We start from the raw sequence: 14,613 nt of genomic DNA, 5'->3' as shown, positions 1-14,613 counted from the left end.
GGCAAAAAATGGGGATGGAAATATGCTGATGATTGAAAAAAAATAATGGAGTTAAGAGAAGAAAATTTTCCAGCCCCAACTGGGACCAATGTCAGAGAAGAGGAAGCTTTTTCTCTTTCAGTGTTTCTGCCACTGTGTCTAACTCCATAGATTCCCAAAGAGATTGTAGAAAACCCCAATTCACAGAGACATTAGCATTCCTATGTCTACTGTTGAGTATTAATACAAAAAGGGTGGGTAATACTGATCACTTGCTATCTGCTAGATACTATGCCAGACGCTTTTCATGCATCACTGATCTTATTTAATTCCTGCAATAATTATAAGAGGTAGGCATCATTATCCCTACTTTACAGACAGAGCATAAATAGCATTTCTGGAATTCAGATCCTGGCTTGCTTGATTCCAAAGTTCATTGTTTTCTCTTCACACATACACTTCTCGAACTGTTGTGTAGGTGGCCAGGAGCAAGCAGCGATGCAATAGATGAGGAAGGTGCATCTTCCTTAAGGATTTGGTGGAAAAGTTTTGAATTTCTGAGATTTAAAAAGTTTTGTCGGGATGCCTGGGTGGCTCAGCGATTTAATGCCTGCCTTCAGCTCAGGGAATGATCCTGGAGTTCCAGGATTGAGTCCCTGTGTGGAGCCTGCTTCTCCCTCTGCCTCTGTCTCTGCCACTCTCTCTCTCTCTCTCTGTCTCTCATGAATAAATAAATAAAATCTTTAAAAAAAAAAGTTTCTCAAAGAAATTGTGTACAAACTCACAGAAAGTCTCACCTTTATGCATTGATCAGTCATATTTTATCTAGTATGACCTGGAGAACTGAAAATTTTATGTGCAGTAATTATGAAATTAACTAATTTATATTTTTTAGTAAATTCAGTGATAGCCATGCTAAAAGCATGCTTCTGGGGTGAGAAGGGTTGATTGCAGGGTTAGTCCACTGAAATAAATGAGTGTAAACTGAAATCTTTGGCAAGTCTGGCCAGAATGAAGTGCCTGTTTTTTTGAGGCATTTGGTTTGTCCTCTTGCAGATAAGTGTGATTTTCCTTTTATTAAACATTGGCTCCCCACTAGAACATAACCTCCCTGCAAACAAGGATTTTGTCTGTTCTCTTTCACTCCTCTATCTTCAGAACATTTCCCAGCATGTAATACACACTCAATAGACACATGTTAATGAGCTAAATGAATTGACATTACACAAAATGTTAACAGTTTAACTTTCTGCTGCAGCTGTATTCCACCAAATGCTTTGTTTATAAACAAAATATTATGCGTAATCTTACTTCCCTTTGCAGGGCATTTTCCTGATAACAAAAGACTAAAGATGTTGGAGTGGGATCTTTACTATCAGTGTCCATTTACCTTTTATAGTTTAACTTTTGCAAAATGGATCAATGTGTGACAGCAGGAAATTTGAATGTGACCTTGAAGTTAATGAAAATACACAACATAATGAGCTAAATTCAGAGGAACTCAACAACACAGTGAATGAAGATATAAATATAGATGTACATAAGTAGAATATTCACCACAATGAATCTGATAGCTCTCAATACTCCAGTAATAATGAGTTAGTAAGGTAATGAATAGCAAAAGTAAATCTAAAACTTGTGTGACATATCAACACAGGAAGGTGGGAAAATTACTATTTTTAAAATATAAGCTATCTGACCAGGGTGCTAAGACAATTTAATTGGGAAAAGATAGTCTTCTGAATATATGGCATTGGGAAGACTTAATATTCACATGCAAAAGAAAGAAGTTGGATCCTTACCTCACAGAATATAAAAAATTAACTTAGAATGGATCAAACACTTAAATACAGAAGTTAAAACTATAAAAATCTTTGATGAAAACCTAAGGGGAAAATTCATGATGTTGGGTTTAACAACGATTTCTTGAATACCAAAGGCATGACCAACAAAATAAAAATTGACAAATTGGACTTCATCAAAATTAAAACCTTTGTGTGTCAAATCAACAGAGTGAAAAGCCAACCCACAGCAAAGGAGAAAATATTTGCAAAACAATATTCTAAAAAGAGATTGATATCCAGAGTATATAAAGAACTCTTACAACCCAACAACAAAAACATTAAGAAATAGGTAAAGGATTTGGGTAAAAATTTCTCCAGAGAAAATATACAAATGTCAAGTAAACACAAGAAAAGATGCTCAACATCAATAGTATCTAGTGACATGAAAATCAAAACCACAATGAGATACTACCTTGTGCCATTAAAATAGCTACTATAAAAAAACCCGGAAAATACAAGTGTTGGCAGGGGTGTGAAGACATTCAAACTCTAGTGGAAATGTAAAATGGTGTAGGTGCTGTGAGAAGTGGTATGGCAATTCCTCAAAAAATTAAACATAGAATTACCATCTGATTCAGCAATTCACTTCTGGTTGGATAGCCCAAAGAAGTGAGTAGGGAAATGAAATGAAAGTAGGGAAATGAAGTGAAAGTAGGGAAAGCAAGTATTTGTACACACATCTTCATAGCAGCACTATTCACAATAGCCAAAAGGTGGAAGCAACTCATGTCTTTGTCAATGGATGAAAGAATAGGCAAGTAAAGCATACATACAGTGGAATATTATTCAGCCTTAAAAAAGGACAATCTGATACATTAATAAACCTTTGAAGACATTATGCTAAATGAAATAAGCCAGTCACAAAGAATAATTATTGAATGATTCTTTTTTTAAAAATTTTTTAATTTTTTTATTTATTCATGAGAGACACAGAGAGGCAGAGACAGAAGGAGAAGCAGGCTCCATGCAGGGAGCCCGACGTGGAACTCGATCCCAGGTCTCCAGGATCAGGCCCTGGGCTGAAAGCGGCGCTAAACCACTGAGCCACCCGGGCTGCCCCTGAATGATTCTTCTTACATGTTCCTAGAGTCCTCAAATTCATAGAGACAGAAAGTGTGGTTTACAAGGGCTGAAGGAAGGCAATGGGGGAGTTTTTAATGGAGACAGTTTCAGTTGGGCAAAAATGGAAAGCACTTGGGAGATGGATAGTAGTGATGGTTGTACAACAATGTGAATGTATTTAATACAGTAGAACTGTACACTTGAAAATGACTAAGACAGTAAATTTTGTATTAGGTATATTTTATACCCTCCCCTCTCCACACACAAAGGTTAAAAACATATCTTAAAACCACATCAGGTGAAGTTAAAGGTAGAGTATGAAGCTGAAGAGTCATTTTCAGAAGAGAAACTGTGTACAAGTTAAGAAAATATTCATAGGACTTTTGGTGATAACGGGTGAGGCTGAGACATAGTGTAAAAGAGATATCACAATATAGAGTTATACTGTTCCACACAAATGAGCTGCCTCCGGATGGAAACTCACTCTTATGTAAACTGGTTTTTGGCTTCCTTCCTTGATCTGTGCCCCTGGAAATAGGTCAAGTTGGGGCCCAAAGATTTACAAAAGCGGAGTGAGGAGCACAGAAGAGGATGATGCCAGGATATATCCTACTTGCTTTTATTCCTGGGCACCACTAACAACATGCTTTCCTGTGTGACAGACTTTTACTGCAGATTTTTTAATAACAGAGAGAAATTATTACATAAAATAAGAAGTGACTGAAATCGGTATTATCAAGATGTCAACATTCCTAAGGTGCATGGTTCTACATAATGCAAGTTCTCTAGACATGAAACAAAAACAAAACAAGAATTAAAAAACTCCTAACAGGGGATCCCTGGGTGGCTCAGCCGTTTAGCACCTGCTTTCAGCTCAGGGCATGCTCCCCTGCAGGGAGCCTGCTTCTCCTTCTGCCTATGTCTCTCTCTCTCTCATTCTGTGTGTGTGTGTGTGTGTGTTGTGTGTCATGAATAAATAAATAAAATCTTAAAAAAAAACAAACTCCTAACAATCACAAAAGTGAAATTTGATAATATATTCAATACATATAACTGACAAAGATTCCAAAATACACAAGAAACTTCCATGAATAATTAGGAAAAAGACAGACAATTCTATTAAAAATGGGTGAACACTAGAGCAGACATTTTCCAAAGAAGATGTATGAATGGCCATAAGCACCTGACAACTTACGAGACTCCATTAGTCACTGGGAAAAGTCAAATGGAAACTGTAATAAGACATCATTTCACACTCACTAGAAATAGTAATAATTTAGAAGTCAAACACTATCTTATGTTAAAGAGTAATGAATATTTAGAACTTTGAGTCACTTTTGGAGGAAGGGTGGCAGTTTCTTATAAAGTTAAACAGATTTGGGCAGCCTTGGTGGCACAGCAGTTTAAAGCCGCCTTCAGCCAAGGGTGTGATCCTGGAGACCCAGGATGGAGTCCCATGTTGGGCTCCCTGCATGGAGCCTGCTTCTCCTTCTGCCTGGGTCTCTGCCTCTCTCTCTCTCTCTCTGTGTCTCTAATGAATAAATAAATAAAATCTTAAAAAAAAAAAGTTAAACAGACTTATCCTATGACTTAGGGACTCCACCCCTGGTACTGAGCAAAGAGATAGGAAAATCTATGTCTCCCAAAAGATTTGTATAGAATTTTTGCCATTATTCATAATAGCCCCATGCTGTAATTAGCTCAAATATCCACCACCAACAACAAAAAAGGATAATCAAAAACTGGCATAGTCATATCACAACAATAAATCTCAGCAATAAGAAGCCATGAACTACTGAAAGAGGAAACCTCATGGGTTTCCTTCCATGACTCTCACGGAAACTACATTTTTATTGTTGTGTTTATGTAGGTGTAAAAGGCTATTAAAACTCACTGACTATACCTCTATTGTGTATACTTTTACAAATCCTAACAATTCCAATTATAAACTGTTTAAAAGATACACATTCTACAGTACAAGGAGAAATATAGGTTTATTTTTCTTCTTATTATTATTTTTAAGATTTTATTTATTTATTCATAGAGAAAGAGAGACAGAGAGGCAGAGACACAGGCAGAGGGAGAAGCAGGCTCCATGTAGGCAGCCCGATGTGGGACTCGATCCCAGGTCTCCAGGATCACACCCCGGGCTGCAGGCAGAGTCAAACCACTGTGCCACCAGGGCTTCCCCCCCTCCCCCAGATATAGGTTTAAATTGAAGACTAAGAAAAGATATACCATACAAATCTAACAGAAAGAAAATTGGTCTGGCTATATTAGTCTCTGATATAGTAGACTTCAATACAAAGAATATTATAGAATATAAAGACAGTTTGCACAATGATAAAAGATCAATTCACCAGTGAGACATAAACATCGATGTACCTAATTAGCTTTAAAATTATTTAAAGAGGGACGCCTGGGTGGCTCAGGAGTTTAGGTCCGCCTTTGGCTCAGGGCATGACCCTGGAGTTCCACAGCTCCCTCTGCGTGCAGCTCCCTGCTTGGAGCCTGCTTCTCCCTCTGCCTGTGTCTCTGCCTCTCTCTGTGTGTCTCTCATGAATAAATAAATAAAATCTTTAAAATATAGCAAAAAATAAAATTATTTAAAGAAAAATGTTATAGAATTCAAAGGAGAAATATGTAAATTCACAGTCATACTCTATTAAATAATTGCCATAGAAGGGTGTAATAAATTTGAACAACACTATTAATCATTTTAACCTAAATAAGTATAGCACACCTAGCAGCTGTGGAAAACATTCTTCTCAAGTACGTGGAATGTTCATAAAGATAGAATATATATTGGGCCATAAAACAAGTCTCAATGAATTTAAAACCTTTCATGACTCCATTTTCTTTTGTTGCTGTCTTGGCAACCAAAAACAGTAAAATTAATTTGGGAAGTTAGAGATGTTAAACCAGTATAAAGCAAGCATAAAATCATCACAATGAGGCAAGTCCTTTATGAGCACAGGGAGGACGACAACCCGGGAGAGCCAGGTTAGTCAGTGAGGGAAGCCGAGAGAACAGCAGGGAGGGGGCACAGCCCCGTGGAGCTCAGCAGAGGTGGATGCATCACGCAGGACTTTGTTGTTCCCATCAGGAATTTTGAATTTTATCTAATACACACAGTGGTGCAGTAGGATGTTACACACAGAGGGGGCATGAACTTTCATTTTACACTTTTATTCTGGCTGCAACGTTACAGAGAGGTGATAGGACACCCCAGAACAGATGTGCTAGAACCCTTAAGCGAGCACCGCAGTATCAACGGGAGCTTCCTGCCCTCCGTTCCTTCCTGGGGTGCACACGGAAACAACAGCCAAAGGAGAGCAGGATGGAAAGCAGCAGTGCCCCAGGCCTGCACCGTGGCCTGTGTACAGGGCAGAATGACTTCCGTTTTACCGAATTCGTTGGAGTCTCAGGGCTGCAGCCAAGTAGATACCTCAGAGGATGAGGATAATGTGCCAGGAGAACAGCAGTTCTACACGGATAAAAGGCCTGAGTTCTGGTTTGTTTCTCTCTGCTGTGTTTTGAAATCTTAGGACGTTAAAAGCATAAAGACGAAGTGGAAATGTGAGTGCTAGTGATGTGATGCAATACGCTTTGAAGGGGTAGATAGGCCAATCACTCATGTAAAAACTTCTGTTGTTATTGCAAAAGTACCAGCAGTCAAGAAAACAAAAATACTTCCAATCATAATACAGTCATTCACTCCCAAGAGCTGTTCTGGAAACATATAACAAATACCCTGCAAAATCTTACTTTTCTTTTCTTTTTTTTTTTTTTTTCAAAGTGGAAAAATGCGTAAGAATACCTGAAGCAAAAGTGTAGGAGATGGGGGTGCAGGAGCCAGAAGGCCTCGTTCACAGCACTGAATTGCACGGTAAAGCTAGAGCTGCTAAGCAGTTCGTGGAACCCTGATAACAGGCTGCCAGAGCTTTGGTGAAGCCCATGATCCGGAACTAGTCAAGCACAGCTGATAAAATGCCTCTGTCAAAGAACATATTTGCAGGAAAATTACAAGTATGACCAGCAGCAGTTTTTCCCAAGTAGGACAAAGTTCAATATGTCCCTGAAAATTGATGAAGTCACTGAACTTCTGGTGTTTGCTAGCTGTGAACTGAATAAAGACTGTTAAGACATTTTGCAATCACAAAATTCTGACAAATTTTCTACAACTGGAGAAGAGATTTTCCAATATGTGGAGACTTCCTGACAATCACAGTAGATGGGAGTAGAACGCAGACTGGAAATGAGGCATCAGGATGCCTTAGATGGGCTAAGGCCATGTCAGCCCCCAAAAAGGACGTTCTGTGCAGCCAATCCATTGCACTGGAAGCAAAATCCACTTGCTGGTCTGCTTGACAGGGGAGCCCTTGACAACTGAGAGAAGCAGGCAGTGTCAATCATGTTGAGCGCTCTCTCAGCTTTCTGGAGCTTGGTATTGCTATAATCAGTCTTTATGTAAAAAGAAATCGCTTAGGCTCTTTTTTTTAAACTTTTATTTTATTTATTTATTAATGAAAGATACACAGAGAGGCAGAGACACAGGCAGAAGGAGAAGCAGGCTCCATGCAGGGAGCCCAATGTGGGACTCCTCTCAGGCCCCTGGGGTCATGCCCTGAGCCAAAGGCAGCTGTTCAACTGCTGAGCCACCCAAGCATCCCTCAAGCTTAGGCTTTTCATATGGAAAAGTCCTCAAATCCATTTGTTTGATGAAAAGATTATAAAACATTTCTTAACAAAAACTTCATTGGGATTAGATATAAATTAAGGACCAATAGAGGATCTTACAAATAAATTTACTAATAAGAACAACCTAATTTTATCCTTACAAGCAAAATGTTAATTCCCAGTCTTGGTTAACACTCCTATGCTATCACTTTACTGATAGAAGGCCTCATCTTCCTCTTAAAATAACGAAAGTCTAGGAGGATATCCTTTCTTGCTGACTGAAGCCCATGGTCACTTAGAAATTGACTTTTGTCTATGCGTTTTTTAAGCCAGTTTACTTTATTACTGTATTTATTATTCCTTTAAATTTTAAAGTTAATGTAACTTGGCTTTTTAAATATTTTAAAATTAACTCCTATAAAAACAGGTGATACTACTGCTTTTCGTTGGCATAATTGTCCTAAATTTAAAAAGTTGAAACATTTCACTGAATTCTACCTCTGAAACTAACAACACAGTATACGTTAATTAAATTAAATTTAAAATAAAACATTTTTAAAAATGGAAACATTTAAAAATAAAATTACCCGATATATCCTTTTAAAGAAATGTAAGTAAAAAGTGAACAACTTTAAAGAAAAATCCTAAGTAACTATATTAGTATAGGTTATATATAGTTAAAATAAAAAAATCATAATTCATAAGTATAATACTCCAGAGTGTCCAAAGCTGGGAAAACCCAGCCCATATTAATAACAGTAGTATAAAGCATGGACATTTATCTCCAAACTAGAAGACATGTTTTCCAGACCAAATGTTATCTTTAGATTGGCTCCTCTGTGCAGTAACAGGCTGAGTCCTTTCATATCAGGATCTTGCTAAAGCAGAGCTTCAACGGTCCTAGTATAAGTTTAACTATACTGTGGAGGCCGAGAAAAATTAAGGCCATCCCACCTAAAGTTTAGCATTAGCACAAGTACAGCCATCTCAGGCCCTTGTGAATAAGAGCTGAACTTTACGGGAAAAACTGCAGGGAATCCCATATCAGAAAGACAACAGAGCCCACCCCCGTGGTAGAAAGTCCCATATTAGATAGAATGAGAACAGAGCTCAATGCCCTTGAAAGCCCCATATCAGAATGTAAACAGAACTTGAGAAATTCCTCCACCCCTTCTGAAAATCCCCTAGACCAGCCCATAAAAAACCCAGCTGTAACCCACTTCGGGGTCCAAGTCCCTGCTCCACTGTGTTGGGTATACTTGGACCCAAGCTCGAGCTTGCTAATAAACCCTCATGCGCTTGCATGGGTGTCGGCTTTTATTAAATATATATATTTTTAAGATTTTATTTATTTATTCATGAGAGAGAGAGAGAGAGAGAGAGAGAGGCAGAGACACAGGCAGAGGGAAAAGCAGGCTCCATGCAGGGAGCCCAACATGGGACTTGATCCCAGGTCTCCAGGATCAGGCCCTGAGCTGAATGTGGCGCTAAATGGCTGAGCCACCCGGGCTGCCCTCATTGTTTTCCATAGTGGTTGGACCCATATACATTCCCTCCAACAGTGTTTCAAGATTCCTTATTCCCACCTGTTGCCTCTTGTTTCCTTACTGGTAGTCATTCTGCAGGTGTGAGGTGACATCTTATTGTGGTTTTGATTTGTATTTCCCTGATAATGAGTGATGTTGAGCATCTTTTCATGTACCTGTTTGCCATTTTGATTTCTTTAGAAAAATGTCTCTTTAGTTCTTCTGCCCATTTTTAAATTGGGTTGTCTGGATTTTGTGATTGTTGGTGGTGTTATTAAATTGTAATAGTTTTTCATGTGTTTTGGATATTAACCTTTTATCTGATATATGGTTTACAAAAACTTTCTCCCATTCTGTAGGCTGCTGTTTCTTTTTGTTAAGTACTTATGATGAGTTAGTCAAAAGGAATGAAAGCAGGAGTGGAGATCACTTCCTTGGGGTTTTGAGAGGCAGCAGTGCAGAGTCTCCAGTTCCTTGTCAGGTACTGATCACATGGGGGAATTGATGTCCTGACCAAATCTGACACTAGTCAGTTTTAAAAACAGCCTGTGTGTGACCCAGTGGCTGGAATGTAGGTGACACAGCTGGTGGCATAGGGGTCTTTCCCTCCATCATTCCCGCTTGATTATGTCATGGTCATGGCAGTCCCCTCCAAGGAGAGACACACCAAGGATTTGAAACGTCTTGCTAAGGCCTAGGGTGTGCAAACTGATCTTCACCCTCAGGATTGTGATATGTAAATAACAAAGACCTGATAATGGTTTCTCTTGAATGCCCATTTCCCAGCTACAGCAGGCTCTTGAACCATCAGAGTGGCTGATGAGTTTGGAGAACTGCTCTAGAGATGGTGTAAAAGAGTCTCAGTGACCTCCAAGGGATTTTTAACAGGCTCTGTGGAGAAAGGGGCCAGTCTAATTGTTTCTCAGGGCGGGGGAGGGGGAGGTGCTCAGAATCAGGGGTTTCTTTTGAGATCACCTGACCCACAGCTATGCAGGGCCTGGGGCCACACCACAGGCATCCTCTTAGGGTTCTGCACCAGCCTTTGAATTTAGCCCCTGAGTGTGATTTGTTTGATCAACCAAAATGTTTCCAAAAATTTGTCCTATGTTCTAAAAACAGAGGAATGTCCACTCAGACCAAACACCAAGTAGCAAACTGCTGGAAGTCAAGTAAATTTCATTTAATCCTAGAATTTCTATGGATTTGAGATGACAAGAATGAGATGCTTCATTCCTGTGCAATTTGAACCTAACACGGATTTAAGTCTTCAGTGCTGTACACGAACCATGGGAATCAAGTTCAGAAAACTGCCCTGCACCTCCTTCTATAATAATACTCTACTCCCTGAGTCACATTCCTCTGCTGGCCATCAGACTGTGAACATTCCAGAAGAGAAGCCCTGTCTTAGTCATCTTTGCATTCCTAGCTTATGGTTTGGCACATCCTCAAAGTCAGCAAATGTTTGAGTTCATTAATTAAAGGATTACTAAATTGTCAGGTGGGGGCCATACTCCAGAGCTAATTAAAGATGCACTTGAGATCTTTCTGAGTCTTCTTTTTTAGGAGCATATTATGTAAGGAAGGTCTACCCACATCCCATGCCCCTAGAAAACTTTGGAGCTGACCACTTTTCACTAAGCAACTCAAATTCAACCTGGCCCTGTGTTTTTTCAGTCTGTGACACTAAATGCTTAAAGATTGTGATCTAAATTGGAAAGATGCTAATTTTAGTGAAATAAATCTCCTTCTTCAGAAACTTGAGCTTTGGCTCTGGAAGGTATTTTGGCCAAATCTCTGTTTTGCTCGGGCATTGGAAATTTTGGCTTCAGTGCTCTATAATAAGGCATGAGGTGCTGAGGACAAATCTTCTACCAGACTCAGCAGAATGTCCCTGTAGCAGGGAGAACTGCTTCCTTTTAGTGATGCATCAGGGATAAAGAGTCTCATTCTGACTTTTGAGTTAGGACCTCTAAAACTTAAGTGTTCAGCATTGTCTTTGGCAGACTCTAGAACTGAGATGGGGTGTTCATAAACAAGATTGGAATGGAGAGAAACATCTTTTTACAAGTCCTACAGATGTTGATGGCCACACAGGCTCACTAGAATCTGACTCCATGTGACAATGTGGTCACTTTTAAGAACCTCAAAGTGCATTGGACAGCAGACTTGGGGTTCTTCCACAGAATCACCCCATCATTCTGACTGGACCCAGAGTACAGTGGTAGCTAACATAGGCAAGAGGCAAAGACATTTGAAATATTCTCCCTCTACTTTCAGTTTCTTCAAACGATTATTAACATTATTATGCTCCCTTTTATTTTGTAAGCTTTATGATTTATGAAATGCTGGCATATACATTACACATTAATATTTTGAGAATATTAAACTGGTAGTATTTTTTTTAACATTATTCAACTCCATAAAGGCCATGTCCTGTAGCTGTTATTCTGTCTTAATGAAATCATGGAAAGGAGATGGGCAAGTGTCACTTTGGGGAGAAGAAGACAGTAAAGAGAAAAGCCTCCTCACATAAAGGGGAAGAAAGTAGAGTCTTTATTGCCTGGAAAGTGGGAAGGCAGAGAAGCAAGAAGTCAGAGAGAGTATTTTGTTTTGTTTTGTTTTGTTTTGTTTTGTTTTTGTTGTTAAACTTTCTTCCAACCAGATTTATTGAACATAAAAAAATTCTATGTACAAAGTAACCTTGACCTGCTGCTTCAAAACATGATTCTTTCACACTAATATTTTGATAAGTCAGTCCACTGAGTATCAAAAATCTGCTTACTCTAAAATTAGTAGAAAAGTGTCCAATGCACACTAAATAAATTAATTAATAGCCTAACTACTGGAACTTTAATAGTTCTGCAAGATAATTAGCTTTGGCAGGATCTACCCCCTATGACAAGTTGCTTGAGATGTCAAAAGGCCATTTTGTGCACTGCCGTTGTGATGCTGTCAGGTTTCTGGATCATAGTGTCCCATTATCTGATTCTAGACACACCACAGGAATGTCAGTGGGATCTGAGGTTAGTTTAGCTGCTTGCTAGGCTAGAACAGATATCACTCCAGTGGGTTCATCTGATAGAGATCCACAGCATCCCAGATTAGATCCTTGGAATCTGTGCACAGGACTCCAACCATGGGTAGATTCTTCCTTCTGTCCTCCAAGTGCTGCTCCAAGTTTGCCTCCATCCACCTGGCCCTTCTCCTTACTTTTTAAATTTGTAATAACACAAGGCCAAATAATAAAATAGACAAAACTTTAGCAGGCCACAATTCTTATTGTGAAAAGGTAGGCATTTCTGAAAAGAGCCTTTAATAATGAATATGAAGATCCTAGAAAAATAACTAATGGAAAATGACTAGTAAGCAGTTAAATGAGAAATTGTTGAAAAAAAAGTTCACTATTTTCCTTCAAATTGCACTACAAATATATGATGGTAAAATTGATAAATTTAGTTCATGATAAAAATGATTTAAGAATCAGCAGAATGGCATAAATTTAAAAAAGAAAATAGATCAAACTTTAGCAGACTACAGTTCATCACCCCTTGGCAGTGCCAAGAGAGGATGAAGTGGGAGCAAAGTTGGGTTTAAATGAAGGCAGATGCCCCTTCCTCATGTCTTGAGAGGAAGATAAGCAAGGAAGTTGTAGAGTTAGAAAACAGAGAGGATATTGGGAAGATATTCTCCCCAGACCCCTTGCCCCTCCTTCAGTTCCCTTCCTACTTCATACATTTTCTAGGCTTCCAACTTGAGGTTCACATTTTATTTCTGCTCCAGATCCATGGTTATTAATGGCTACTGTTTTATAAAGAAAAGCAAAAACATTTTCAGTTTAAAAGTGTTATTTCTAGGGATCCCTGGGTGGCTCAAGGGTTAAGCATCTGCCTTTAGCCCAAGGCATGATCCTGGAGTCCTGGGGTCAAGTCCTACATTGGGCTATCTGCACGGAGTCTGCTTCTCTCTCTCTGCTTATGTCTCTGCCTCTCTCTCTGTCTCTCTGTCTCTCTGTCTGTCTCTCTCGATGTGTATGTGTGTGTCTCATGAAAAAATAAATAAAAATCTTTAAAAAATGAAAGTGTTATTTCTAGACTTTCTCTCACGGAGTCAAGAGAGAGTATTTTGGATTCTGCTTCCATGTACATCCAGGTTGAAATGCTGGAGCCCTGCGGGAGGGTGTTAGACTGGATGAGGTTAAAATCAAATACATAGGGGTGTGTATTTAGGACTCTGAGAACATCCTCCATCTTAGAGATTCCAGCCAATGTAAGTGAACTCCAACAGGAAGTGGTGGGAGGGTGGGGGTAAGAGAGAGGTGGTCAATATTCTCAGACTTCCTACAGCTCCTGTGTGGTATGCTGTGGGAAGAACCAGAAATAGTCACATGTCTTTGGGGGCACAGATGGTAGTAGCTGAGCTGGAAGACAGTGAACTTGTTCAGGGGCCACCATTATACAGGAGAAAGGACTCTATTGATAGAGGGTGTAACTGAATTTTAGAGGTTGAGTTGGTGAGGGAGAAACAATCAAGCAAATGAAGCTCCACATGAGTAGTTGAGACAGAGTAACACAAGAGTCCTAGAAGGGCACTGTGGGATAGACTGCCAAGTGTCCCTGAAGGGAGAGCAAAACTGGGCTAAGCCTTAAAGGTGAAGTAGGGCAGAATAATGATGAAATGAGATGAAATTGGTACAGTAGATAAGAGTAAGTTTGTGGTAAGTCTTTAATGTCAAACCAAGGAATTTAGCCTTCATCCTAAGAGTCGCATTAGAGTATGGTGTAGAGTACTTGTTCACTGGATTACTAATAAGTGTGCCATCAAAAAAAAAAAAGAAGTTTAAAGTTGGGGACACAATGAATTACACATAGTTCAGCGAGTTACCCCTATCTCTTCAAGATACTAATGTGCCTTAGGAAGAACACAACGGGAAACACAAGCTCCATCAGAGGGAAAGGACACAGATCAGGGGAGACTGCATGGGAGCATCTCAGAGCAAGGCCAGGTTGCTCACTGAAAATGGAAAGAAAGACACTGACTGGAAGGTCATTAACCCAGAATTGCGGAGGCATGGGGTCTGAGCATTTGCAGGTGAAGGAAGAAAGGGAAGAGCCAAAGCTTCAAGCTTGAGGAACCAGGAATAGATGGAAGACTCCAGCATTGTTTATAGATAGGGCTGCTAGAGGGCCTGCTGCTTCCGGAGTACAGAGGGTCAGGTTTAGACCTTGTGGTTTGACATAGAGCAGGATATCCAGGTGGAAATGTCCAGCAGACAATGAACGATTGAAGACCGAGGCTCAGGACAGAAGGCAAAGGCAGAGATGACCTTCTATGTATGGGTCCCAAGACCTCAGGCCAGCATGGGTGCCTCTGCTGCCCTGGACCCTCTCCTGGGTCCCTCATCCAACTCTACTCTAAACACATGTTGCCAGCTGTGCTGGATCTTTTCTGTTTTCTCTCCTGTGACCAGTCCTGTCTTACTTCCTAGGACCCAATTTTCCACAAAACCAGTGATTTTTCAAACT

General features: G+C 39.7%; 1 pseudogene; it reads right to left on the bottom strand.

Annotated features, from left to right (window-relative positions):
* Positions 1–12,006: 12,006 nt before the first annotated feature.
* LOC129516139 (ragulator complex protein LAMTOR5-like) lies at positions 12,007–12,280 on the bottom strand (annotated as a pseudogene).
* Positions 12,281–14,613: the final 2,333 nt, after the last annotated feature.

This window comes from Nyctereutes procyonoides, unplaced genomic scaffold, assembly GCF_905146905.1.
Source record: "Nyctereutes procyonoides isolate TBG_1078 unplaced genomic scaffold, NYPRO_anot_genome, whole genome shotgun sequence".
Taxonomy (NCBI): Eukaryota; Metazoa; Chordata; class Mammalia; order Carnivora; family Canidae; genus Nyctereutes; species Nyctereutes procyonoides.
This window is presented reverse-complemented; position numbering and strand designations above follow the sequence as displayed.